Raw genomic sequence first — 5307 nt, 5'->3', positions numbered from 1 at the left:
TGCCCAAAGAAGGCAGGTGATCTGGGCCAGAGCGCACCAGCTACACTCAGCTACGCGGCATCTGCCTCTCCAGGGTCACCTGCCTGGTTCTCCCTGCACTTGGGCCTTCCAGGTTTGTGCCTGGGAAGCTGGACTGCCCCCCTCATTTCAAATGCCCTTCCTTCCTCTCCCTGGAAACCCGGCTGCCTGCAGGTCCCGGCCCAAGGTCATTTTCTCCCTCGCTCCACGCTCTATCATGGGCCCCACTGGGATTGGCCTGGTGCCCGGTCTGTTCCCAGGGCTCTTCCGCCTTGATCGCACCCCTCCCTGAGCGCTGCCTCGTAGCCACCTGCAGGCCGATGAGCGATGAGCGGTGGGTCAGAGCTGGGCCGCGCCCACAGGGCGCCATGCTCACCTGTGCCCCAGTGGCCCAGCTTGGGGCGGCGGCAATTCCAGCCGCACCCTGGAGGCACCATTGCAGTCCCCCCCACCCCCCTGCTTGTCTGAGCAGTGGAACTGGGCCCCTGGGGAGCTGTGAGCCTGGTCCCATCTGAGTTCCCTCTCCCCACACCAAAACGTCCCAGTCAGCCTCAGAAACTAAAGAAGTCTTTCCTAAACTTTTTTTTCTCTCTCTCTCAAATTCTTCCCCAGTGTGAAACATACTTGAGCAGCTGCTTCTTGTGGCTATAAGGAAACCGTAAAAAATTTTTAATGCCTATATTAATATTTTTATTATCACTAAGAGATTTCCTCTAAAAATATCTTCGTGTGGAAAAATTTAAACATTAAACATTAATGAGAATAGTATATTAATAGTTAATCACCATAACTTAGGTTCAACAGCTATGGAGCAAGGGCCAGGGTGTTTGTGCCCCTGCCCCCCTAATGCCTTTAAAGCAAACCCAGAAATCCTACCGGTTTTGTCCACAAGCTCTTGAGTACAAATCTCTAAAAGATAAGAATTCTTTATTAAAAACATGACCGCAATACCATTGTCCAACCTCAAGAGGAGGAACAATGTAACATGGAACTTGTAAAGCCCTCTTCGCCTGCCAAGGGCCCAGCTGACCCTCCCTCTCTTGCCAGCCTCTTTCTTGCTGGCAGCTCCCAGCAGGTTCTGATCCAAAAGTGTGTGAGACTTCTTTTGGAACTCGGCTGCCATTTCCCATAGGAAACAATTTTGTAATCTCAGCGTTCGGCGCTTCCCTCTCCTCTCCAGCGCTTTGAGCCCCTCTGAACTTGAACCTTGAACCCCTGCAGGTGGCAGTTCCACGTCAGGGTGGTAATAATATTTGCTAAGAATATTTGCTCGGCCAGCATCCCCGGGGTTTGGTGAGGACAAAATGAGGCAATACAGATGCAAGCAGCCCAAAGGCAGCCAGAGGAAGTGGCAGTGAAAGGAGCTCACGCAACAATGAAAATGTATTCTTCAGTGAATAGCCTTGCCCTCTGACCCAGTAACCCTACCCCTGAGTACACACCAGAGAGCTCATGTTCACGAAAAGACTGGTATGGGGATGTTGACAAAAGATTCATTCAAATTGACAAAAATCCAGAGAACAACCGAGTGTCCGCCAACAGGAGAACGGGTGGATCAATGGTGGTTCCTCCGTACAGTGTCATAATCATAAGCAGCAAGACACACACAACATGGATGGAGCCTGCGGAGCTGAGAAAAAGACAGCTAACAAGCACACAGAAAATGGCACACTGTGTGTTCAGCACGGCCAGTGATGTGCCTTAGCCGCAGTGGCGGGGACTGACTGAGCAGCCCACGAGGGAGCCCGTCAGGGGGCCCCGGGGCGACCATGCATGGAGCTATTGCTTAAGATCATGCACATGGTGCTTTTTACTACAGCGTGTTAGGCCTCAATTTTTAAAATTAAAAACGATTGAGCCCCGGCCGGTGTGGCTCGGTTGAGCGTTGTTTCGTGCACCAAAGGGTCGCTGGTTTGATTTTCCGTCAGGGCATATGCCCAGGTTGTGGGCTTGATCCCCAATACAGGGCATGCAGTAGCCAACCTAGCAATGTCTCTCTCTCTCTCTCAAATCAACAAAAACATATTTTAAAAAGTGACTGGGAGTTGATGGGGGCATTGCCTGTTAGTGGGAAGGGTGAGGCCATGACATGAAGAGGAGGTGATGAAGCTGAGACACTGGGGTCACCTGGGGAGACAGTGGAGTTGGGAGGAGGGGAGAGGCAGGGAGAGTGTCCCAAGCCTGGGAGGTGCCAATGCCTTGGGCAAGAGTGGGAGAAGAGGCCTGTACACCCCATCTCCTCTCCCTCCTCCGCTCTGCTCCTCCCCTCCAGGGCAAGGATTCCACCTGGTTTCCTCTGCACATTGAAGTATGCAGCACCCTGATGGGCCGTCTTAGAGGCAAGGAGGGTGGCCAGGTGCTTGCTTCCTGAGGAGGCACCCCAGCACAGCAGCAAGATCAGCGCCCAGGAGTGTGCACGCCTGGCCACCGGCCGGGTCTGCCTCTGGTTGGCTGCGTGGACGCCTCGCAGCCCCACCTTGGCCTGTTTCCTCACTTAAATAAATGAGGATTCGGCTGGCCACTGGAGGCCACAGATTTTCCAGCCCCTAGAACCATGACCCAATTTGTCTGTAACCTAGTGGAGAAGGCGCTGGTGCTGGTAGACACCACTCTGACTTACTTGAAGCCTCGACAGGCCATATTTTGGCACTTGCCACGGTCGAGCTGGTTCCTCCAATCCTGCTGCATCCCTACAGCTATTCAGGGCTTGAAAAAACTAGTCAGTGGTGCTCAAACCGATCACTTCAAACAGGTAAAGACACTCTGCTGAAAGGTCTGGTGGCCACGCAAGGGTGGTGTCATTGGCTACAATGTGTGAAGACCAGTCTTTGACATCTGATTCTATTTGCTTTATTATTGGAATGTCCTTGGACCATGAGTGATCAGAATGTTATTTGAATAAAAAAAAGATATGTCCCCCCAAATGAGGTTGTTGATCTAAGAGATGAGTGAACAAACATTCACCACCATTTTCTATTTATTTGGAGAAGCAGTAATCCTAATTGCTTGGTGATGTGAACTCCAGAGCCAGACGGCCTGGGTTCAAATCCTGACCTTGCCACTTATCAGCTGAGTGATCTTAACTGCTCTGTGCCTCAGTTTCCTCACCTGTAAAATGGGAGAGTGATAGAAGCTGCCTTGGGGAGTCTGAAGGAAGATTATATGAGTAGCCGAGGGGAAGTACTCAGAACATCCCCAGTGCACAGTAGGTCCACATAAGCCTTAGCTAGGATTATTTTTTCTCTATGAAGCCCATTTTTTAAAGCGTTTGTCTGTAAACAGTAAAATTCAATGAAATAAAAACGTATTTCCTTGTTTGTTAACCAGAAATGGGGTACACCTGCCAGCCAGAGCGCATTCCTGGAACACACTCCTCCCTGGGGACCGGGACCCACAGAAGCCAGCCAAGAGGCGAACAGTTCGACGTGTCAGATAAATGTGGAACCTCTTTCAGAGAGGAAGGGAGAGGGAAGAGAAAGATAGAAACATCAATGACGAGACTCATGGATCGGCTGCCTCCTGCACGCCCCACGCTGGGGATCGAGCCAGCAACCGGGCATGTGCCCCGACCAGGAATCAAACTGCTTCACAGGTTGATGCTCAACCACTGAGCCACATAGGCTGGGCCCTTTCAGGCTTTTTGAAAAGGCCCAAGTAGTTCAAAGGTCAGTGTTGTGACCTCTGCAGATCCCGGTCACCTCTGAGGCCCCACTAGTGCAGCCCACCTGAGCTTCTTGGTGTGACCACAGTAACATGTTGGGCATAGAGCTGGCAGCATCTTAGTGGGCGTGCCTTGAGTCGGTGTCTAGACTGGCCTATAGCCAAGGCCTCGCCAGCCTGGACACCAGGGTCTCAGGGGTGGAGAAAGGTGACATTCTTGCAGCTCATTGTAGCAGATGCCGGAATATCCATCCGCATGAGAATACCGACAGAAGGCTTCGGTGTCAAGACGGAAATTCTTCTGCTTTGGAGGGGGAAGGAGCCAGGCAGCTGATACCGAGCCAATAGTTTTTAAATTTGGGGGTGGGGGTGGCGTGGGCGTGCAGTCACTGATCCTGTGAAAACCTGGAGACAGCTACAAAGGCTTTCCCCAGAAAAAATGCACACGCACACCAACAGAGGCGATAACCTCAATCCATTTATAGACTCCTGACCCGCACAGGCTAAGGGGAATTCTTAGAAGTTTGTAAATAAGGCAAAAGGATGTCTGAATGTCCTTCCCCCGGCCCTGGTCCAGCAGGCCTGCCCGGGGACCGGCCATTCTCCAGGGAGTGTGTGAGACTGGGCCCACGCTGGCTGAAGTTTACCATGGTAACTGGTAGACTTTGTCCAAGAGCAACGCAAAGGATTTCTGTCGTTCAACAGTGTGTCCCCAGCCCCACGGGTATGGCTCAGCGGTTGAGCGTCGGCCTATGAACCAGGAGGTCATAGTTTGATTCCGGGTCAGGGCACATGCCTGGGTTGCGGGCTCAATCCCCAGTAGGGGGTGTACAGGAGGCAGCCGATCAAGGATTTTCATCAGTGATGTTTCTATCTCTCTCCCACTCCCTTCCCCTCTGAAATCAATAAAAATAAATTTAAAAAAAAAGAAAAAAGTATTCCCTGGAGTTACAGTTTATTGCCCTGTAGGATATTAACCAGTTTTGTACCTTTTTAGGAAAAACTCAGATTTTGCCTACCTTTTTGTGTTGGGAAAAAACCTACTGTGTTTCTTCCCTACTGTGTCTTTCTCTCCCAAGAGTCTCTTTTATGACTAACACAAAACACTTCATTTCTGACACCTGTGCTCACAAGCGTGGAGGTTTCCCCATACCAGCAAGCGATTCTGCTCGGTTCTGACACTATCTTCCCCAAGATGGCGTCAGTTCCCACAGGTCAAAGGCTGAGTCCCACAACACTGCCCCCCTGCACCCTCCTGCGAGGCCTCTGGGAACCCCTGCACAACGTGCACACCCAGGAAGCTGGCCCTGTCTCCAAGGCAAGCTCACAAGACCCAGGATCACCCTAACTGGTTTGGCTCAGTGGATAGAGCATCGGCCTGCGGACTGCAGGGTCCCAGGTTCGATTCCGGTCAAGGGCATGTACCTTGGTTGTGGGCACATCCCCAGTAGCGGGTGTGCAAGAGGCAGCTGATCGATGTTTCTCTCTCATCAATGTTTCTAACTCTCTATCCTTCTCCCTTCCTCTCTGTGAAAAATCAATACAATATATTTTTTAAAAAATAAGATATGTGCGGTGTGCATAGGAATTTGTTTATAGTTTGTTTGTTTTTTAAACTATAGTCCTGCC

Source organism: Myotis davidii, unplaced genomic scaffold (genome assembly GCF_000327345.1).
Source record: "Myotis davidii unplaced genomic scaffold, ASM32734v1 scaffold425, whole genome shotgun sequence".
Classification (NCBI taxonomy): domain Eukaryota; kingdom Metazoa; phylum Chordata; class Mammalia; order Chiroptera; family Vespertilionidae; genus Myotis; species Myotis davidii.
This window is presented reverse-complemented; position numbering follows the sequence as displayed.